Genomic DNA, 24,559 nt, shown 5'->3' on the forward strand with positions numbered 1-24,559 from the left:
CTGTGATTTCTTATTTTGGAACCATTTTCTTCTTGAGTGCACACTTGATGGTTCTTAAATGATTTCTTGTGGTCTAGTTTTATCAATATTGATTTTGGGCTTGTTATATTTCTTTTGACGGAGCTTTACCACTCGAAGAGGAAGTACTGCGGTCACTCTGAATTGGCTATCTGATTGCAATTAGACTCTCCACTAGCTGCTAAGAGTTTTTTTTCAGCTACATCTCTTTTGTTTGCTACCCAGCGCAGCATTTCACTCTGTTACTTAGCTTGGACTTTGCGTAAGCTGTTGTCGCTCGTGCTTGTTAGCTGTGCACTTTTTGACTGGGTACTTTCGTACCCGGATGTTTTAATGTAAAGTAAGTAATGAATTTCCGCCATAAATTACACAATTTAATCAATAGTAGTGATCGATTTCTCCATCTTTAATCCTGCGATCATTTATCCAGATTTGATAAGAATTTTGATGTTAGAAATCCTTCATCACTAATGGAGTGTGCCCATTACTAGAATTATTCCCCGGCTCCCTATGATTCCCCTTTTGCTGCCTCAAATCACATTCTCCCCATTTTTCGCACTACTTGATCTTCTCCACAATTTTATCTTTCTTTGTTATTCCATTTTGTCCGCAGTTGTTTGTCTTCTTATTCTTCTTCTTCTTTCTAGCTATATTACTATGTTACTTATTTATTACTTTATTTGTGGATCAAGAGATCTCCTTCAATCTCTCTCTCTCTCTCCCCCAGTAATGCCCGACCGGAAATCACAGCATACTAGTCTGTAACATGAATTGTTCATGGCAGGAGGTTGATCATTCATTTGCCTGAGTGTTTGCGCGTCACTTTTGGTTTTATTTTGTTTAATTTCCATTGTTCTTTTTTCCGCTACAGTTAAGATCATAATATTTTCAGTTAATTAATAGAGCGAATCCAACAGTTTCATTTGTTTTTCAATTAAAATAGAGACAGGAAGTGCGATTAAACAATAAGTAGAGAATTATTTTGAACAAACGGTATTTTTCAATGGATTGTTTCATACATTTAAGTGATTCTTTCCAGTTCAGATTTAGGCTATTATCAATTCTTTTGATTCCACATCTTCATGAAAATGTAGCCTTAAGATTATATATAAACAAGCTTATAAGAGATAGGGCTGGCCATTCTTTCAAAGTTTTTGGTCTTCCCAGCATAATTTAAAGCTACGAGTATGTAGCTTCGGCTTAAAAGATACAACTTACGGTATCTCACTTAGTTATCTTATCTAAGCACTAATGCACTGTCTGAAGAAGATAATAAAGTCCATCTAATTACTTTTACTAAAGTAAATTCATGAATTGTATTCATTAAATCCAAAGAGACGTATGAAAGCCTAAAATAAACCTTATTGGATTGCCCCTTCACTTTATAAAATTTGTCAGTTTCATCACAAAAGCTGACTAATTTCTTTGCTTAGAGAAAATGAAGACTTTACGCAAGATTCCTTAGAAAACAAAATAATAATAGTTCATACATAGGTACTATATTTTAGTTAGTGCCGTAAGTGCAAATTCTAGCTCACTAGTAAGTAATAGTATGGGCTAGTAAAAACAAGAAACTTGAATTTTTTAGTGAAACAATCGATTTCCAAACTTTGAACAGTTAGTAGAAGTTTTGGATACAGAAAAAGGAAGGAAATAGTATCGTATCCAAATTGTTTCCTGATACCCTTAGCGGCTAACTCAAAGAAATATAAGGTAGTCGGGATTAATAATAATAATAATAGTAATAGGGAAGGGATTATCTATGCGGACTCCCATTAGCGTACTGGACTCCCACGCGGAGGTCCCGGGTTCGAATCCAGCTGCTGACCCTTAGATTTTCTAGTCCTAGGAGCTTCTTACAGCTCACTGTCCGGTGATGGACAGTGTTGTCTGTAACGAGAGAACACTGTCCGGAGGCCGGCAGTGCACTGAAAAAAGCTCCGGGCGCCAATAACCTTAGATGTTGACGCGCCTTAAATCATTCAAAAATAATAATAATAGTAATAGTAATAATAAGGGAAGGGATTAGCTATGAGGTTAGCATACTGGACTCCCACGCGGAGGTCCCAGGTTCGAATCCAGCAGCTGACCCTTAGATTTTCTCTTCCTAGGAGCTTCTTACAGCTCACTGTCCGGTGATAGGGACAGTGTTGTCTGTAACGAGAGAACACTGTCCGGAGGCCGGCAGTGCACTGGAAAAAGCTCCGGGCGCTAATGACCTCAGCTGTTGATGCGCCAAAAAAAAAAAAAAATAGTAATAATAATAATAACAGTAATACTTTATTTAAAAAAGGTTATATTCGGCATGGCTACATGCAGCCGTCTGCCAAGTCCGGATTAATATGGCGCTATGAAATACCTTCACCCTCAAGATGCTGGTGATTAGGGGCTGGTTTCCCTCACGCTTTAGTGTTCGTTAGTTAGTATATTGTTTGCGACGAGATGTTTTATGTAACTGTCTAAGGCTTCATTGCTTTCAGGAACTTAGTAAGGAAATTGGACGGAAGCAATGGAAGTATAATAAGTTTTTTTTAAGCTTTTCCTCAAGTAGCTCTAACTTTTAATTAAATTTTGTTAAAATAACTTTAAAGTTTATTTTATTAATTCAACTACTTTTACCTTCTTCACTTATGAAAGAGACCAAAAGTGTGAAGCAGTACTTAACTCTCCCTCTCTCCACACGCATAAGCTCCAGTAGGGAGAACAAAGGCTTCATTGTGTCCCCCAAGGAGTCTGTATGCACTGCAGCTTCTTCCACTTCCGCTCTTGTACACACAATACCTACGCTTAGCTTAATGATGGCCATGTTAAAATACAAAAACGAAATGACCTTCCTCCAAGCACCTGCATCATTATATCTCACCTAGAGGCGGTGGATTTCCTTTCTGATGTTAAATGGGAACAGTAAATAGTTTTAAATTGCTTGTTTTTAGTTTTATGTCTCGTTAAAATTAAATTTTAATGTTTAAATTCTGTTAATTATCAAGACTATGAACAGCAGATAACATGAGAGTTTTTCTCTTTATTTAGAAATTTACAGTCGACGCAGTCTTTCACTTTCTACGTGAATGAACCATTGACAGTGGCCTTCCTGAAGGAGATCTCGAGGTCACAGGCGTTTCAGTCGGCGTGGAGGATTGTTAGGAATGAAATCAGAGACTATAAATTGTACGAAAGGATAAGAGCAATGATTGGAGAGCTCTAGCTCCTACAATACGAGGGTCGTTTGAAAAGTCCGTGCAAAGTCATAGAGATAGCACCACTGGCGCGTATCGAGGTTGTTTAGTTAGTAGCATCTCTTGGAAGAACACACACCAAGTTTCAGCCAGATCGGTCTATTTCTTTGTGTTTGGCATTCGTTTGAATCGAGGAAGTCGAGTGATTTTCAAAAAATGGACGAAAAAGAATTTCGTGTGTTGATTAAACACTACTTTATGAAAGGCAAAACGCCTCAGGAGACTAAAGAGAAGCTTGATAAACATTATGGTGACTCTGCACCTTCGATTAGAACAGTTTATAAGTGGTTTCAAAATTTTCGGAGTTGCCATATGTGCACAAGTGACACTGAACGTTCTGGACGCCCTGTTGAGGTTACTACTCCAGAAATCATTGATAAAATCCATGATATGGTGATGGATGACAGAAGAGTGAAGGTGCGTGAGATTGCTAGTGCTGTGGGCATCTCGAATGAACGGGTACATAATATTTTGCATCAACATTTGGACATGACAAAGCTATCCGCAAGATGGGAGCCGCGATTGCTCACGCTTGACCAAAAACGAAATCGTGTGAAGTGTTGCAAGGACGGTTTGCAGCTGTTCCAGAAGAATCCGCAGGACTTTAAGCGTCGTTTCGTCACTGTGGATGAAACATGGATACATCACTATACTCCTGAGACCAAAGAACAATCTAAACAATTGGTTACCAAGAGGGAATCTGCGCCAAAAAAGGCGAAGACCGTTCCTTCGACCGGAAAGATTATGGCGTCTGTCTTTTGGGATTCGCAAGGAATAATCCTCATTATCTGGAAAAGGGTAAAACTATTACAGGTGCATTACAGGACCGTTTGAAAACCGAGCTGCAAGAAAAACGCCCACTATTGGCCCACAAAAAAGTCCTTTTCCATCACGACAACGCACCAGCTCACACCTCAGCAGTTGTGGTCGCAAAATTAATGGAAATAGGGTTCCAACTCGTTTCACATCCCCCCTATTCTCCAGACTTGGCTCCCTCGAACTACTATTTGTTCCCCAATATGAAGAAATGGCTGGCGGGAAAAAGATTTTATTCAAACGAGCAGGTGATTGCAGAAACGAATGGCTATTTTTCAGACTTGGACAAATCCTACTATTCGGAAGGGATCAACAAACTAGAGCAGCGTTGGACGAAGTGTATAAACCTAAAAGGAGACTATGTTGAAAAATAAAAAAGGTTTACCCCAAAAAATTAAGTAGTTTTTATTTTTGCACGGACTTTTCAAACGACCCTCGTATTTCTGAAAATAGGCACTGTTAACTAGGCAGGATCTTCAATATCTCTTGAGGAACAACAGCGCCTAAATCCTCATGGTTTACTCTGAAACTCACAGACTATCTCTACCCACAACATCCTGTCAAGGGAAATTAAATTGCTTAACAATCTCTATAATCAAAGCCAGCATTAATTCCCTTGGATCTATTTTAGAATTTTAAAGAAAGAAGTTGAATCTGCTCATCGTAGCTTTAACTTGAAGTTCACAATAAAATTAGCAAGCATTTTCAGTTCAGTCTGTGCGTACTCATAAACGTGTTTAAACAATAATGGGCGCCAACCTTGTACAATATGATTATAATAAATTTGTTTGCCCCCCACTTAATCATATTTATTTAAATTGCAAATTTGAAAGAAAAAGGAGCAACCTGGTCAACAAAGTATTGGGATATATTTTTAGACCGCTGTATTTTAAATAATTACATTATCTGTAGCCGTGAAATACTACATAATATATGTAATAAATTGTAGATTATATATACAATGAAAGTTTACTTTACGGCTAAATACATAATTTGGTTTTATGATACTATATAATTTTGGTTCTCTTGAGAAAAAAAGAACAATATACGTACGAGGGTCGTTTGAAAAGTCCGTGCAAAAATAAAAACTACTTAATTTTTTGGGGTAAACCTTTTTATTTTTCAACATAGTCTCCTTTTAGGCTTATACACTTCGTCCAACGCTGCTCTAGTTTGTTGATCCCTTCCGAATAATAGGATTTGTCCAAGTCTGAAAAATAGCCATTCGTTTCTGCAATCACCTCCTCGTTTGAATAAAATCTTTTTCCCGCCAGCCATTTCTTCATATTGGGCAACAAATAGTAGTCCGAGGGAGCCAAGTCTGGAGAATAGGGGGGATGTGAAACGAGTTGGAACCCTATTTCCATTAATTTTGCGACCACAACTGCTGAGGTGTGAGCTGGTGCGTTGTCGTGACGGAAAAGGACTTTTTTGTGGGCCAATCGTGGGCGTTTTTCTTGCAGCTCGGTTTTCAAACGGTCCAATAACTATGAATAATATGCACCTGTAATAGTTTTACTCTTTTCCAGATAGTCGATGAGGATTATTCCTTGCGAATCCCAAAAGACAGTCGCCATAATCTTTCCGGCCGAAGGAACGGTCTTCGCCTTTTTTGGCGCAGATTCCCCCTTGGTAACCCATTGTTTAGATTGTTCTTTGGTCTCAGGAGTGTAGTGATGTATCCATGTTTCATCCACAGTAACGAAACGACGCTTAAAGTCCTGCGAATTCTTCTGGAACAGCTGCAAACCGTCCTTGCAACACTTCACACGATTTCGTTTTTGGTCAAGCGTGAGCAATCGCGGCACCCATCTTGCGGATAGCTTTGTCATGTCCAAATGTTGATGTTAAATATTATGTACCCGTTCATTCGAGATGCCCACAGCACTAGCAATCTCATGCACCTTCACTCTTCTGTCATCCATCACCATATCATGGATTTTATCAATGATTTCTGTAGTAGTAACCTCAACAGGGCGCCCAGAACGTTCAGCGTCACTTGTGCCCATATGGCCACTCCGAAAATTTTGAAACCACTTATAAACTGTTCTAATCGAAGGTGCAGAATCACCATAATGTTTATCAAGCTTCTCTTTAGTCTCCTGAGGCGTTTTGCCTTTCATAAAGTAGTGTTTAATCAACACACGAAATTCTTTTTCGTCCATTTTTTGAAAATCACTCGACTTCCTCGATTCAAACGAATGCCAAACACAAAGAAATAGACCGATCTGGCTGAAACTTGGTGTGTGTTCTTCCAAGAGATGCTACTAACTAAACATAACCTCGATACGCGCCAGTAGTGCTATCTCTCTGACTTTGCACGGACTTTTCATACGACCCTCGTACTGTTGTTAGGCTCGTATTAGTGAAGAACACATCTGGTTTTATTAGACCAGATCAAACTAACTCCTTGGCAGAACAAAATCCCGAGCTAAGGGAAGTCACAGCCCTAGTCATAAGGTATTGATTGACTTTTGAGGAAGCATGCACACTATCTGTCCGAACCTCGGTTCAAGAAGTGTTGCCCAGCGAGATGATACTCTGAGCTCTAACAGTTACCTTGAATCCCTCATCTCCACTTATTTGCATCTGCATCTGTACTTTTAATTTGAACTGTGTTCCCAGTAAGTTTTGTGAGAATTACAGTAAAATAAAGCCCGTGAGATTGTCTAGACAAGTGTTTTTTTTAAGTTTTAAATCACTTTTATCGTTATTCGCTGTACTTTGTTGACTCATAATTCTATTTATTTACTTCTATCTTTCTACTTTCTAGAATCTAGCATGAATTGTATGACAAATTCACTTGCTGATCATGACTCACTTAATGTGTAAATACGTCATTAATATTCTTTGATTCTAATCGATCGTTTTACACGTTCTCATTGTAGCTTTTAGGCCATCACGAAGTTGTTTCTTTCTCCTTTTTGTTGATTGTCTTTTATGTTTATTTCGTACAATTTCCGCCTTTTGTTTTCTTCCCTTTTATTACCTTATTTTTGGAAGTACTAATGACTTTTGTTTCTTTTTGGGAACTTCTTCACTTTGGTCTTTTTAAATACAAGAAATGTTTCTTTCTTTTGCCGCAAATTATGTGATTTTTAATTTTCATGAAACTTATTAAAAAGATAGTGAGCAAGATAAACTTCACAGCTTCTTTGGAACTCCTCTCACAAATCAATATTCTCTGAGTAAAACTTTCGAACATAACTTGGACCAACATATAGCCTAAATACTATATTCAAATAAAAGTTGTTTTTTTTTTTGGCGTTTATTTATGGTACAATCAGCACGTTGGCGCTAGAAGTAACAGTGATAACCGAGTAACAAATGATAAGTAACGAGTGGAGCAGTTACCGCAGTGGTAACACTCCCAAACATTATATGGTTAGTCCACTCTCTTCACTTGAGAGGAGATCACGAAGGCCACTGCCTCATAAGGCGCCTTGTATGGGTTATCAGGAAGTGTTCTTGAAGAAAGATTTTTAGCTAGAGGATTGATATGAAATAGCAGGCTAAAGTGAAGTTTTCTGTATCGTGTTTTCAGCAGCTTGTGTGACAAAAGGAATGGTTAAGGTCAGTGTGTGTAGTCCAGGTTGGGAGATATAAAATGGAGCGTTTACAATTGTTCGAAGTATTTTAGATTGAAGGGACTGAACCCTTTGGAGGTTAGTGCGTTTGGTTGAATCCCACAGCTCTATTCCACGCGCCCAGATGGGTTTCAAAATAGTAGTATACGAGGGGGTACCCAAAAATAACCGGAATTGCGTTGCCGCGCATGGAGCTTATGTAGTACGCATTTCTGCCGCTAGACGTGTATAGCGCAATTCCTTGCCAGTTCAGTCCTGCCTGTGTTGTCTGCCTGGCTTGTTCTGTTCATCTGCAGTGATTGTTTTTACCAGCGCAGTTTTGTTCCTTTTTTCGTTTTTTATGATGGCAAGTTTAAGTGAACAACGTGCAGCTCTGAAATTTTGTTTTCTACTCGGCAAAAATGCTGCTGAAAGTGTTTTAATGTTGAAAACAGCTTACAAAGATGACGCTATGGGAAAAACTTAAGTATACGAGTGGTTTACTCGGTTTAAAAATGGCGACATGTCGATTGATGACAAACCTCGTTCTGGACGTCCATCAACTGCCCGAATCGACGAAAATGTTGGAAAAAAAATTCGAGAGCTGGTGTTCACAGACCGTCGACAGACAATTGATCAACTGTCAGAGAGTAGTGGGTTATCTTGGAGCTCGGTTCAGCGAATTTTAACGGAAGATTTGGGGATGTTTGTGCCAAGTTTGTTCCTCGAGTTCTGACTGACAATCAAAAAGAACATCGAGTTGAAACATGTCGTGCTTTGAAACAACAGCTTGAAACTGATCCAGACTTTCTGTCAAAGGTCATTACTGGTGATGAGTCATGGTGCTATAGGTTATGACCCAGAAACAAAGCAACAGTCGAGCCAATGGAAGACGTCATCTTCACCCCGACCAAAAAAATGTCAAGTCAAGTCAAACATCAAAACAATGCTGATTTGCTTTTTTGATGCCAAAGGCGTAGTCCATTCAGAGTTTGTCCCCCCAGGTCAGACCGTCAATCAAACCTTGCATTTGGAAGTTTTGAAAAGATTGCGCAATAGTGTTCGCCAAAAAAGACCCGATTTGTGGCAAACAGGAGACTGGTTCTTCCACCACGACAATGCACCTGCACACACAGCCATCTCTGTTACACAGTTTTTGGCTAAAAATGGCATGGTTCCGCTGCCCCACGCACCTTACTCGCCTGACCTGGCTCCGTGCGACTTTTTCTTATTTCCACGCATGAAAAAGGGCATGAAAGGTCACCGATTTGACAACATTGAAGAGGTCAAGAAAAAAACGAAGAAGGAGCTGTCAGCCATTTCTAAAGATGACTACAAAAAATGTTTCGAACAGTGGAAGCACCGGTGGGACAAATGTATTAGTTGTAATGGAGAGTATTTTGAAGGGGATAAGGTTGTTCTGTAAAAAATTTGTAAATAAATAGCTTTTAAAAAATAATTCCGGTTATTTTTGGGTACCCCCTCGTAAGTCAGTCTTTTGTTGTCCAGAGAGAGTTTTGATCTATTGTCTAAGAGTCTTTTAAGTAGTCAATAGCGTCTGTTCAGTTCTGTTCTTTTTAGTCTAGTATAGGGGTATTAAATTCAAGTAAATTTAGTTTATTTATTTATTTATAACTACCCTAAATTATTATTTTAAAAATACCGAAGCAGAAAATAAAGCTATACTTGTGGTGGCCATATAACCTTCAAAGCTCGAATTTTGGGTTTAGTTATTTTGTGCTTAGGTAGTTCCCTGCACTTCTTAAGAACTTCCGTTGATTAGAATTTCAAATAAATTAGATCTTCAACTGTTTAGGTTGTCAATAAGGTTTTAAGTCATTCTTAGATATTCCAAAAAAATTAAAACGCCAAAAAAACGAAAACTAAGTGATGCTACTTCTAGTTCTTCCGTTTTCTTTACATCTGAAATGGACTTTTTAACGGAAAATCTAAGCTTTCTGTACACCAAGTTAAATGAAAATAATCTGTACCATATTCGAGGAAAATCCCAAAAAAAATAAAAGTTTTCATTAAAGAAACACTTCTGAATGGGAGATCTTGATGAAAAGCCTTTTAGATGAGTCAAATTGGTGCAGTTTCAAATTGGAACTATCTGCACTGCTGACCTCAGCTTTTTATTTAGTCCAGGCGACATCAAAATTTGTATTTCCGGCGTAAAATAATCGGAAATCAGCAAGCTTGCAGTATTCCTCTTCCTTATAAGTGAACATAAAAATCGCTGAATTATTTATGGGATAATTTATATGCCACATAATTGTAGAAAATCTTGTAAATAGTTAAATAATATCACCTTCCTATTTTGGCGGATCGTTTTGTGCTATAAATGTCGTTGATAGATCGTTTGGTAATTGGTGGAAACATTAACTGTAATCTTTCTCTTGTACAACGCAATATTTGTGATTAATGATCTTATCATCTCTGACAAGGCTTTTTTTTCCCCCACCTCTCAGCATCTCTGCTTTCTTTTCTAAACTTACAATCAACAAGTGTAGTGCAAGACGTAATTGAAGTCGTAATCTCTACACCAAACTGGATTAATCTATTTATGATTGCGAATGAAAGTCCGAATCCGTCAGGGGATGCACAATAAACAATGCGTGCGATGGGTAAAATTCGAAGGCATTGTATTTCCGGTTAATGTATTAAAATTATTAACGCGATCATAAAGCTTATGGTTATTAACAGAAAGTGAAAATGGCGGAGAGTTAAGGCATGTTTAGGTAATACATGACTAGTTGTTTGATCGATGCAGTCAATAATTTACCAAGATATAATACCTAACTGGATTCAACTTAAAAAATAACCAAGTGTACTTTTCTTATTCTATCTTCTAAATAACTACTATTTTCCGAGTACTTTTTAATTTTGTACACGATACCCTGAGGGACCTCATTCTCTCAGTGTTTGAGAGGAATAGAAATGTAAGGAAGACGTGTGAGTGTGCATATTAGATGTTAAATATTAAATTGGAAATAAAACCATGGTCAATGGAGCCGAAAAGGGCTCCGATCGCATTCGGCTTGTTAAGAATAAAAGAAAATAAAGTCGTGTGAGTGTGCTCATTAGGTGTTAAAAATTAAATATTGGAAATAATCATGGTCAGTTGAGACGAAGATTGCCGACAAAAACCGATGGCATTCGGCTTGTCAAAGAGAAAAGAAGAGAAGTGATGTTAAAAAAACACGGCTAAGGCAGGTTGGGTTAGAGATCCAGTGATTCTTGGAAATCTGTTCTTTTTCTTATTAATTTTCCAACTTCTAACCCATCGGTCCTTAATCGCATAGGTTTGTGCTGACTTTACTGGCCTGTAGTGAGTTTATCCTCTATATCTCAGGAACGGATGATCGTACAGAGTTCAAATTTGATATTTCATTCAGGTGCCACCAGCGGAAGCGGCCATAAATTTTTGGTCAAAATAGCTCCACCGGAAGTACCATTTTACTGAATAGATTTTTCACTTTTTTAACGTTTTTGGAAAAACCGCTTCTTGGATTTTCTTTAAATTTGGTATAATTATAGCTCACAAATAGCTCTACAACTTTTATAGAAAACATTTTTCTGTAATACTTCGATTAAGGGCACTTTTGGGGGAGGGGGTGTTTAGTAACTACTGAATAAATACTTCGTACATGAAAATGGTCAGACTAAGGTTTTGAAGCATCTAATAAATTCTGAACAATATCATTTTTTGTAATAAAATGTCAATTAAATACATGCTTTTCTTCGAACGTTTATGAATGGCTAAAATTACGTACTGAAATATGAATGAACTGTTGGGTACTTGCTGATTTTGTACCTTTTTGCGTTTAGAAAAAAAAAAAAAAAATGTCTAAAAGTTATAGCTGAGAATGTTTGGTTGCCCATTTATAACAGTAAAATAAACCAAAGCTAAGTTTCAAGATGTAAAGCAATTTTTACAAACTATCACAATTGTAAAAGAGCTATGAACGGCGAAGAAGCCTTTCACCTTTTATGAAATAATTTATATAATATTATACAGGGAGTAAATGTACTCGTATATCTAGTAAGAAGGAGAGAGAATATAGTTTGTGTGCAGTAATGTTTGATATTTATCTTGGTGGAGAGTAGAACGGGCCCCGGGTGTTCGGCCGGCAGGAGGTCAACCGCCAAGTCTAGTCCTGTCTTAAAGGACGTACCAACCTGTCCAGCTGCAAGCTTGGCAAGCCAACCGTGAACTATATCATATATATTATGCTTGCTCGAATTTCCTTTACCATTGTATTTAATAAAAACAAAACTTCTTAAATTACCTTAGTCTTTTATTTTGTATTTTATTTAAGTGACACTAGCCGACGTTTGTGTTATAATTTTCAATTTATTTATCATTATGTTTAATTATAAAATGTTTAAGTTTTTAAATGAAGTCATAACTTCTATCCATTTTGAATTCATATTTTTTCGAATTACGAGTTTTTACTTTTTAACTAAAGTATTTCAATGTATCTTCCTTTATACTGGTGTACTTGTTAACGAAGAAATTACTGTTACAAAGTTACAAAAGCAATATTAATTGTCTATCAAATTGTAAGTAGACTTCCGTGAAGTATGCCGCCAGTTAGACTGGGGGTGCTGACCAAGGTAATTGAGAAAATTCTTGAAATTTGGGAAATAAAATTACTAATAAGAGATACGGCTCTAAATTTGTGAACAGAGAACTGAGAATTGATAGAAGTGATGTTTTTGAACTTTTCAAAGTGCCAGATATAGGTGGCCATGTAAAGAAAGGAAGGTTAGACATGTTTAACGGTTGTCGCATGAGAGGTTATCAAAGTAGGCTAGGAATTAATAGTATAGCCAAGAAGACGAAGTTCTGTTTGTGGAACGATGTGGACATAAGATTGTACTGTCTTGCTATCTAGTTTAGATTAAGGCTTTCTGATTAACTACGGATTCGCAAATATGACTTACAAGAAAGAAAATCCTAGGAAATAATCCCTTAAAGACTGAGTTCGTGTAAGCTGACAAATAGTAAGTACTGTTGTATATATTAAAATATGAAGTCGCAGTAGTAAAGAAAGGGTTATGGCAGCATAGACTAAGGAATATTTGCAACTATTTCCTGCCATTTTTTTTAAAAAAAAATTACAAACTAAATTAAAACTCTTTCTAAAGTTAATCATAACGGGCTGTCAACTTTAAAACAAAAACCTGTTCAAGTAATTTCTCACGTGATTTATAAAACTTCTATTAGCATGTGCATCAGACACTCCAGACATAGTGCAATTAAAGTTTTCCTCATTACTTTCCTCTTTGCACAATGATTGATGGTATGGCACATTTATTTACTCTATTATAGGATGTAGGTGTTCGTTAGGGAGAGTTGATTAACTACAAAATTTACTTATTAACTATTAATCGGCGTGAAATACTCGCTGTTTCTTACTGCTGTTACAAGTAATTTTTTTTTTTTTTTTTTAACTTCATATCAGCTATTATCTTACAGTTTACAAAGATAAACGAACTATTTTAAACTCAGAAAATAGTAAGTCTCAATTGATAGATAAAGCTGAAATGAGAACTTACTAGTTTTCTAAAGAACATTAATGGTTAATTGATATGATCGATTTGATCGATTCTTATCATTATCGAAAGATTTGCTGTTCATGAAATAAGTTTAATCAGTTAGGTTAGTGCCTTACTCGTGAAGTTAATGATGAATTGGTGTCCTTATTTGTTTTATTGTTTGTTTTTTAGTTTTCAAGTTTATGAATTTCGCCATTCTAATATGCAATTTGAAATCTTCAAAAGATGGGAGTTAAGAAGAATTTCGTATTATGCATTAAAAAGGCTGCTTATAGTTATATTCATTACTGGCTTTATATTTCTTGAAGAAGTAGGTAATCATTATGCATTTTTTTCTTGAATGATATATCATTGATTCGTTTTACTGGGCATTTGAGTTGGTATGGTTTGTATGCAATACAATATTGTATTGAATATTAGTAAAGAGAATTTAAAACGTGTTTTATAAAAATTGTTACTTTATTTTTAGAGTGAAGTAATGATGAACAAGTTTTTTGGAAAAGTAAAAAAAAAAAAGTTGAATTTTTCATTAAGATCAAAAGATTCATTACGACTATTAACATTGTAGTGCACTCTTTATAGACATGCTACAGGTATTAGTTCATACTATTTCAATATTTATTTCTTCAATATGCACTTAACCAAAGCTATGCAGTTTAAGAACTTACTATCCCACAGTTTGAAAATGACGTAATAAATAAGTACGTTTTTTACTTGTTTTACAGATGTAATGAAATATGCCTTCAGCGTTCTAAGATTTGATATAATCCCGCAGTGATCACTTTTATCTTCAGCTTATTGAGTAGGAGATTTTACGCTTCAATGTTTTTCCCAGATGTATCGAATTAGGTTGACGTAAGTGAATATACTTGTTTCTTCATTTGCTACTTGCTTTGGGAACAAAGGGATAACTTATTTTATCTGTCTTTTCTTAAATTTGTTTATTCTTTTCACTTAAGTATCCCATGAATTGAGTTTTGTAAGTACAGTTCTATTTGTATGAAACTATAAGAAGACAGTTTGCTTGTATCGTTGTTATCTAACTTAATGTCCAATCAATCTGCTTTTAGTTCATAAAAATCCGTAGCTGAATGGATTTTAAGCAAGAGTGGACTTTCTGAATATTTCCTGTTGGAGGTTCAATGAAAATTTAGAATTCCTTGTCCAGTATTTTTTATGGCGAGGTTGAGGATTATCAACATTGCAAGGCAGTTTCGGCTTATTCAGAGAAATCAAGAAATACCATTAGTTTTATTATTATAAAAAAGTGAGTATTCTTTTTTCAATTTAAGAAAGACTTAGCGTCTATAGTTAAGGTTATAAAATAGGATTCTTAATAAGACAGGGTTTTGTAGTTAACCCTAACTTTGTCTTAACATTAAGGTCTCAGTCGATCTCAAACAAAGATTCCATTGGTAATGGGTGTTCATTTTTATATTTGTTTTTTCATATTGGGTTTCAAATTAATTTTATTTCCTAAATTTAGATCTGAATAGCGAATTTACATCCCACCGTATTTTGCTTATACTAGAAGCTACAAGGAGGCCAGTTTGTACTGTTCAGTATTCTTCGTTATTTGTATATTTTACAATCCTTTGTAACTTAAATTGATCTCTGTCCAAGCTTCCTTCTTATTATTGATCATTAATTTGAAATTCTAGTTTTCTATTCCAGAATGGGTTCTCAATTAACTCTGCCTAAGTGTGTCTACGAATAGAGTTTACTAGGGATCTTATTCAAAAACCAATAGTAAGGCTAGTTCGTCTTTGTAAAGCATATCTTACAAGAAACTACAACTACTTTCTGTAATTTTTGTCATCAAGATTTTCAGACATCCCTTTAATTGTCTGATCAGTTTGATAAAAGTTTCTAGAGCTTGATTAGAGAACCGTCAGTGCCGTCAGCTATATGAACTACCTGCAACCTGTCCATCTTCAGGGTGAAATTGATTTCTTCCCAATCGCATTATCTTTGCTTCCGCATGCTTCTTTTTCACCCTCGGATTCACACCGTCTTTCCTTGATTTGATTTATTACCATACTCTGCTGGCATTGTTAGTCTTAGTTGATTACCTATCGACATCGCAGACTTCATCTTTACTGCCTAATCCAATCCACTAGCGACGTTCTGAACCGTTAGTTCACTGATTTTCCCCAATTCCCTGAGTTTACATGGCCTTCTCCTCTACCCGAAGTATACTTTTGGTCCACAACTCTCCGACGATCCACATATTATTTAGGTCACGTTTCTTATGTCTTGACTTATAGAAAAAAACATTACCATATCATTGTAGACTTATCTATTTTTGTTTTCAATTAATTTAACTGGTGTGAATTATTATTTCTGTTTTTAATCCATTTATTTTAAGACATAGAGAAGTTGTGTTAGATTGAGGTACTCACAAACAAATTTATTCCCGATGTAGTAAAGGTCTCGCGATGGTGAAGGTCAATAAACTAGTAAATATTCTATAGTTAGATAATTTGTCTGTTAGAATTAAAATAAATTGTAACAAGAGAAAGCCGAGTGTGTGCCTACACTAGATTCATTTATGTTTATTTATTTTTTTATTACACAAATTAGCTCTTTATCAGCTAGTTTTCTCTGGTTAATAAACACTTTCATATAAGAAAACAGATGACTTAAGTTATAGTTGATGGTTTGTTATCTTTTCACTAGTTTTTCTACAGATGTAATTGTTTATTGTATTTTTCATTCGTTGTCTTATGTAATTTTGTGGAAATACAAAAAGTAATGAAGTGTAAAAATTGCTAAATTCTGGTACATTTATCTTCGAGTTTTTAACCGTCACAGTTAGTACGCTTCTCTGCTAGTACGATTTTGAGCAGTTTGATTGTTTTCTTTTAAATTTTTACGTAATTTTGTGATCAATGTTTTTGTCACCGTGTACTGTACTCAGTTCAAAATTGTTGCTTCGTACTGTTTCGTACACCCATTGTCCTATAAAGAAATCTATAACTTTAAACTGAAAGCTTTTTCCAAGGAAGTTCGTGTAATGGTAGTTTTCCATTAGAACTTCCTTCTGTGGCAGCAAGTTTTAGCACAATGCATTCAATAATGTCATTTATTATTTGATTTTTGCAGGAAAAACAAAGAAAAGTACCTAAGAAAAGCGTTTTATTGAAAGAAGTTGCATTCTTACCAGTTTCTCCGACACATTACATACGCTTAAATGCAAAGAAAACAAAGCAGAAACAGTGATAATTTATTGTACAAGAAGTTAAATTGCCGGTTCACTGAACATTTATTTTGGTGACTATTCCTTTATTTACAGTTGTTATCAGTATTGTAGTAGTAACATTGAGTTAGTGTGGTGTTTGTACACGAATTGCTAAAATATTAGGTCAGTGAGCCGTCCTAGAGAAAAAGAGATTGTCAAAGATTCGTTCTGGTCTGACAAGAAGTGGCGGTTTACTTACCCCACCTAACTTCCACTATTTTCTTTTATTTTTCCTTTTTTTTTTGGTTGCATAACAACCTGCGGCTCATGGTAACCACAAGCTTGGAAACCTTCTCTTTAGTTTGACTCTTACTCTTGTGCTTATGACTTCCTCCCAGTTTGAAAAACACGTCCAATATTGTTTTGTGTACAATTGGTTTTCTTGTGTTTGTGTGTGTAGTTTTCTTTTAATGGATATTTAGCAGCAATGAAGTTTTTATGTATGGTATGTAGTTATGTTTTAACAGTAATTGTGCGTTTGGAAACTGCTGATTGGTAACTGAAAAGATGCTTTGTTAATGACATCCCAACACTCATACTCAAAAGTACTCTTAAGCGGAGGAATATTTTGGGTTAACAAACCCAACTGTAACTCAACATTTACACAAACGCATTCCCACTTTGGTAGCTGGGATAGCTAAAGATGAATTCTTGATCACATTTAATGAGCCTGTAAAATAAAAAGATTGGCCACGAAGCCTACCACTTCGGCCAGAAATATGTCATTTTTAAGGCGTAGATCGTCCGATGTTGTAAGTCAAACATCTTGTAAGAGTTGTTATTGTCATAAAGGCTAAGCTCAATGTGTTCCGAGGTGTTCAGTTTATTATACAGAGCTTCAGGCAGAAATAATGCAGATGAGCGCAAGATTCCTGAAGGAGAATAAGTCCCTTTCATCTTCTAGGTGCGGCTACTGTAAGAATATACACAATGAAGTCCCGCACGGCACGATTTCGATTTCTTTGCTTTTTATCAATTAATAAAAATTGATTCGAAATGCTCCTGATTTATTTATTTCTATATTGTGTTAGGAGAAATTTCTATTTAAAGTCATGCTCCAATACCGCACATTTAATGCCACCTTGATATTATATTTAACCTACAAATTAATTACGTTTGTATGGTTTTAATTTATTAATTTGTTTTAGTTTATTTTTTAAAAAAAATATTTGACCACGTAAATTGTATGATTACAATTCTATCCACGATTTATTTCATCCGCATTAGAACAAATTTAAACCCTCTCCTTGTAGGCTATTCTTCCTTAAAAATGATGGGTTACCACTGCATTAGAATTGGCCTTGACTTGATTCTAGTTATACGCTATATGGGTCGATAAACAACGCCTTCCTTTTTTCCATTTTAAATAAGTGAATCCACTTATTTTTGTTGTTGCTTCTCGTTTGCTATTTTCTTAACGATAAATATTTGGTCGTTAAGTGACAATTTTTACATTGAAGTTGTTATTAAATGTTAATAAATTTGGATGATTAACTCTTTCTGGACTCGTTCTACCCTCTTGCCAAGCATCTTCAAAGACCCGTTAACACAAACATCTAACTCCAGAGTTATATGCTTGGGTTAATTCTCTAAGTAGGTAATGGACCATGAATAACTCTCTCCAACTAGCCTAAAACAACCTTACAATCTAACTGGCTGTTCTTCCCATTTATCTATATTAATTCTTTGTTAAATTTTCCGTACAGTATTTTCTGTTAACTGATCTTGGTCGTTTATTTCTTGGAAATGTTTTCTTATATAGTTGGTTTGGTCGTTGTGGGAAATGTGTCAAATATCCGAAAATAACGTAGTGGGACCATTAAGAACAAGAGATCAGAAAAATTGCAATTTTGATTAGAATCTACCGATTCGCTTCACGTTTGTAATTTTGGTTTCACATTTCATTCATATTAGTGCAAGAGACCAGAACATCATTACTCTGAAATGGCAATTTAGCCTTCTCCTGCCTCTTCTCTTTAAGTGTCATTAAATTAATCTGAGTTTACGTACGCTTTTACAGAAAAAGCCGTTTTGGGGAAGAAAAACAAGAAAAAAAACTGAAAATTTATTAAGTAAAGTGGTAAGGATTAGTTTTAGGGGTTGAGCTTCTTGCTTGGTTGGAGTTATCTAAAGGCTGATGAGAAGGAGGAGAAGGAGTCTTGGACATTGCCATTCATTCAATCAGATTTAAAGACAAAGATCTTGGCGGTCATTCCAGAGGATGTTCCTCCACCTGCGGTTTCTGATTCTGTTTGACTGGAGAGGAGTTATAGCCATAATGCGGCTCACAATTCCCTGAAGATCCAGGCAAATAGAGTAGATCCCCGTAGCCTCGTCGATATTTGGCCAGATCAGATTTAATAGTAGGCAAATAGACTTTTCTTTTTATAGGGCACGATGGACCCAGAAAATATCTCTGCAAGGTGTCACACAGTACGAGAGGAAACTGTTTTAGTTGCTTTAAAGTACTATTCAAAAGCAGAGGATATGATAAGCAAAAACGACTGGCTGAAAACCCTGGATTCTTGTGTATTAGAATTAGAATTGCAAGCGACCGTCACGAAGTCTTTTTAGGTTGATGCTCCAAGAAAGGATTCATCCCATGTTATAATATTGTAATGTATTTTGTGGGGTAGGTCTTTAAAAAATATTTTTCTGGTTTCACCCCTTTGAATGCATTTATTCCAAACGTTTTTGAAACGTGGAATTTTAACAAAAACTGTGTTATAAGAAAAATAGCTTAACATGAAGCTGATATATAAGTTTTGTAGTAGCGTTGGCGTGCATTTTTGCCAAAACAACTATTGATAAATATCTCATTATTAAGTAGTAAAGTAATCGCCAATCATTTGGCTTAATGTCCAACTACCAATTAGGTGTCGCGGAAGCTCATACTTTACTATAAACAATTTTTCCTAAAAAAAGTAGTTTTACGCGGGATTCAAACTGGGGATCCTTCCACTTACAAAAGCCATGCTCTTGGCCACTAGACCAATACTCGCCCCTTATCTCATTACTATATTTTTACATAACACTATACCATCCGTTCACTAGAAATTTCCAATTTTAGATACTGTAGTAAGAGAAAGTTTTGAGAGTGTTTTTCCAAAGCAGAATACTTTTTAAAATGAATGTTGATTGGTTAGAGTACATGCCCAGTCTGTAGTCACACCATCTACCGTAACCAAACAATAGACATACTTTTAGTTGTGGCTGTTTATGTTGTTTTCGACTGGGCTAGTTGTATGAGGGAGAGATTGTTGTTTGTATTCTTTCGCAACACTCTGTGCGCACAGGACGTGCTGTATATTTTGACCTGCCTTGAAATTTGATTCCCTGTTGGGCAGGTATTGTTGCATTACTATTCAGTTACAAGTATTTGTCCATTCAATGGTCCAATCCAATTTTGTCCACCACGATCATTGGATTATTTCGCAATTTATATGCGTTTCCTTTTGGCCACAACTTCTTTCTTTTCTGCATTTTACAGTTAACTTGAATAATGTTTACAGTTTGGAACCATTAATTTCAAATGAGACTTTAAAAGTTGCTGTTTATGTTTTGTTGTTCATATTTTAAATTTCTTCTGGTTCTTGCAGTTGAAAACGTCACAAATTCTTCATTTTCGGCATAGCTACAATTCTGAGGAATTTTCTGTAGAATTACTTACGAATTATTTTCTATCTCTAAAATTATATTCAACACGTTTATTGTACTGAAACCGACGAAAGACCCAGCTAAAGCAAAAAAAAGTGATCTTGCAAATTCATTGAGAACCGGTTTGTTGGGAGTAACTCTTATAAAAGCGTTGAATATTGTGTTTGGCAACAATATAGATAAAAAAAAAAACTGCACTAACATGGACAGATTATTTACAAATAATTTAAAACGCGAGCTCATCATTCCAAGTTATTTATATAAGGCCAGCAATCTCTCACTAGTTGTTCGTCTTAATCTTAATTCACAGTTCATCTCCTTGCTAAGATACGTGAAAGTTTATAGCGTGTAACGGTAAAACAGTAAAACGGTTCTGCTAGCAAATTCTTAGCACAGAACTATCTTATTTTAGTGATATTATTACATATACATTGGCTGATGTTTGATAGTTATAACAGTGACAAAATGATACCATTAAATAAAATAGATTCCAGCTAAACTGAATTCAAAACAAAACATAAACTTCTCACACCATTCTTCTGATGACCGCTATGTTTCCGTGGAACATGTATGTGAAAGTCCAAAAAATACATAAGAAAGCCACAATAAGAAATAGAACTTCCTGATTAAAATCTTCTTTAAAAAAAAGAAAAAAAATACGGTTGGTACTTTAAGAGAATATCTAGCAGACATTTAACTGCTTAATAAATCCTGTTTTAGATAAAACACGCCGTTGTTAACATTATTATATAAAATATTTTTAAAAGTGGATTCCGCGAAAAAACAAAAGATAGTTCAGTACTCATATTTTATTTTTTTATTGTTTTTAAAACAATACAGTTTTTACAATAAATCTTGGAACTAAACACTTTTTTTTATAAGTTTAAAAGTAGTGCTGATTGTATTGAATCTATTGTGCCTCTCCTGGTTGAACGATAAGATATTCGTTTTATAAGGCTCTTTCCAAGGTAGAAATCCAAGGATTGCTGTCTTTCAGAAGACGTGTTAGAGGCCCCCACAGAAACTGTAGGTTTTAGCACTATTCTAGGACCCCATCTTAACCCTTCACTACATGAATTTTTGTTGCATTGTCTCAAAAACATTTCTTGCATTAATTAACAACTACTGTTACAGTTAACTACTCCATGCTCTGGCTATTAAACCACAGAAGTGAAAAAAAAAAAATTTATTATAAAAATAAAACAGTTAAAGGAGGTGGTTTTAAAAGTTGGTAATTTAAAATTTAAAAAAATGTACAAGACATTGTGTGGATGACAGATGGACGAAAAGTATTCTTAAAAAATATGATTAATCTAATAATTTATTTTGGTCACTTCTTCAATTTTCATTTATTTTTTCCATGAATAGTTTGTATAGAGTTCTTGGGGGAACTACTGCATAACCTGCCCATCTGAAGACGCTCATGGCCTGCTCTACCATTTTAGAACTGATGGCTCATTGCTTTAATGACATTAATTCGATCAATAGTAACATGTTCTTCACTAGTGAATCGAAGTAGACCGATATAAACATAAAACAGTCACTTCTCCCTTTTGGCCAACTCATTCACCAGCAACATAGGTTTTCCCAATTAAACATCTGATGTATATCTATCTACCCCTTTCTGATTATATAAACTGCACTTAGCTAGGTAGTACAACTGTGCATTTGCAACCAGGCGTGGAAGTGCGTTTGTTCGATTTTGGAGAAGGTATTAGTTTTGCTTCCCTTTATAAGGTTAGTTTGTTTCGTTTTTGTGTTCTAGTAGATGTTAGTAGTAAATAAATATAAGCGTTACGCAGGAAGCAGTCTTTTGATTTTTCGATACAGCTAGAAAACTTGTTTTCAGTAATCAAATAGTACCAAAATAACTTTGTCCATGGTAAATTAATAGTTGCACGTTATGAAACAGAAACCTAATTATCAATTTTATTTGGTAAAAAGCAATTTCATCTTAATAATTTCTCGCTGATAAGAGTTATTTTCAATTATGGACAGTAGTCTATGCTTTTAATTTTACTTATTTTTGTATAAAGAAGTGCTATTGCTTAATTTTTCGTTTTTTTATTAGAAAAATTCATTAATTTAAGGGCAAAAAACACGGCCCTAAATCATTAATGCTCTAGCAACTTAACTCTTAAACTTTTATCGGGACTTTTTCTTTTGTGAGTTTAACTAATTTTTTACTGAGTTTCCATCGGTTGTATAAGATTTTAGAACGAGCGTGCATGATAAGTGAATTTAGATGACCTGATCAATATCCAATTCAAATACTGAAATATCTAATAAAATTAAATTTTAGCTCCATACACAGTGGAAGGTATTCGACTCATCCTCTAGCCAAAGATTTGCTGAAAAAGACACTAATTCTGGAGTTGCTGAAAAAAAAGTCGTGACGCAAGAAAGAGTAATGTATTGCTTGTATAAGAAGAGGTTAACACCATTCTTCCTGAAGTAGCAAATGTAATCAATCCATGGGAACACAATTTCCATTATTGGATATATGAAGAGGAGCTGTAAGCACAGGATTTAGTTGCTCCATTTTCATAAGGATTAGATTAGTTACTTCATGGTTCTACAACTTCCATCTAGTAAATTGTAGGTGGTTTTGGAATTAGTCATGTCCGCCGTTTATTTTAACTAATTTATGGATATAACCTAGGCAGTGGTATGTACATCAGCATAACGTGAGAATAGTTTGCCTATTGTTCGCTACAAAGCTATGAATATTAGTCCAACTGACTTTCTATTACAGAGGGGAAAAAAACCGGAGAAGAATTTCAACTACTGAGTCAGAGGGGAGTGAGATAGCGTGCTAATGGCGGTGGTTAAGGTGAACAGCTTTCCAATTCATTTTTCACAAGATTGCCAGCTGGAGCTCATGTAGGGCCATGCTCTTCTCTTCGGATCATCTTCCTTCCTAATTTCTTCCCTCTCACTGCCTCTCTCGAATTCATTTTCCACTTATAACATTCCCACAATGTGCTCGTATAAATATTAGAAACATTTCACTCCTTCCAGAGCTCCCACAGGTTAGTTTAGTTAACCTTTCCCCACTATTTTCTACGAGGCGGTTTGTTTCATTTTTGTTTATCTTTATTCGTTTTATGGTCACCGTATGGTGGAGATACTTTTATGGAACCTCACTAATAAATATAGCAGCTCTTAATGAAACTTTAACCATTTTAATTACTCTACCTTGTAGAGAAATACATTACTTTAACTTTTGCAATTCATACAATTGGGAAGAAAGAATTAAGGTGAATATTATCATTTGGCCAAAAGTATACCGTGAAGTCGATTTAGGACTTTGACGATAGACAGATTTTTTCCAGCATCTGGAAGAGTACCTTAGTTCAGTAGAGCTGATGCACTTTTCTTAAGCAATAGAAAGAAAATTTGGTTTTATCTATTCTGAAAACCAGGAATATCTTTCAAGCATTTTAGAGAAAAGTAACCGAACAGACTTGCTCATTAAAAACATTCCAATCAGGTCCATCATCTGATAGAAAATGGAAACGATTAAGCACTTAGCTATCTCCCGAGTGTACGAGCAAAAGAGAGTTTAATGTTGGACATAATTCCTGAAGTAACTGCTTCTGAACTGACGACTTAGAATTTGCTTGTGTTCTCCAAACCGAAGTAGTTACTACTTAGGTGGGGCTTAACGTCCAACTACTAATTAGGTGTCGTGGGCGGAGGCAGAAGCTCATACTGTATTATTTAGACATTTTTTTTTCTAACAAATAAAAAGTAGTCATACGCGGGATTCGAACTGGGGGATCTCCAACTCATAAAGCCACGCTCTTCACCACTAGACCAACACCTTTACAGGTCTTATGTGTTGTGTGAGAGCGTTTTTTGGTGACTGTGTATTAGTCTTTGATGCCACTGGAACGCCCAAAATCTCTGAAGAAGTGAGTTCACATATTATTAACCCAAATTTTCCATGGTCTTATTATAATTTAAAAGTAGCACGCTCAGTAGAAGGAAGCCGATTTGGTTTTTATAATTCAAATTGATTTTGCTGTTGCATATCTCAGTTCGTAATAGTATAGTTTCATAATTCATCAAGAACAGAGTTACTTTATTTTTGTCAAATTTTATAATGTTTACACCCTCTTTTCAGCAAAGAAAGCGAAGTAATACTCTTCATGTAATTGTTTTAAGATCCAGAAAATTTGGTAGGAACCCTAAAAATAATTATACTCTCTTGGGCAGAATCTAGCACACTTAATACATCATAGTGACTGTTTACTTCCGCAATACATTAGAACTTTCTATAATTTTCTATTATTGTGAAATCTTTCTCTTGCAGTCATTATCAATTTTCTGAATCATGTCGATCGTGTAATTGTAAATTACACAATGTCTACTATTACTTGACATTTTCAAAATTTCCAAACAATTACACCTTTTATGTAATAAATTGTATTAAATAAAGATTAATTTTTGTTTCG

General features: G+C 35.3%; 1 protein-coding gene and 1 long non-coding RNA gene across 7 annotated transcripts in view; both read left to right on the top strand.

Annotated features, from left to right (window-relative positions):
* The window catches only part of LOC141448535 (uncharacterized), a 261,469-nt gene that overhangs the window by 217,004 nt on the left and 19,906 nt on the right, over positions 1-24,559 (top strand). The gene's annotated exons all lie outside the window — the stretch shown is intronic.
* LOC141448536 (uncharacterized) lies at positions 13,135-24,552 on the top strand. The gene is made up of 6 exons (XR_012455125.1): positions 13,135-13,511; positions 13,671-13,794; positions 13,927-14,056; positions 14,272-14,468; positions 16,307-16,474; positions 22,402-24,552. It is a non-coding gene; the product is annotated as an uncharacterized lncRNA (long non-coding RNA).

This window comes from Rhodnius prolixus, unplaced genomic scaffold, assembly GCF_049639745.1.
Source record: "Rhodnius prolixus isolate KJV_2025 unplaced genomic scaffold, Rpr scaffold_2, whole genome shotgun sequence".
Classification (NCBI taxonomy): domain Eukaryota; kingdom Metazoa; phylum Arthropoda; class Insecta; order Hemiptera; family Reduviidae; genus Rhodnius; species Rhodnius prolixus.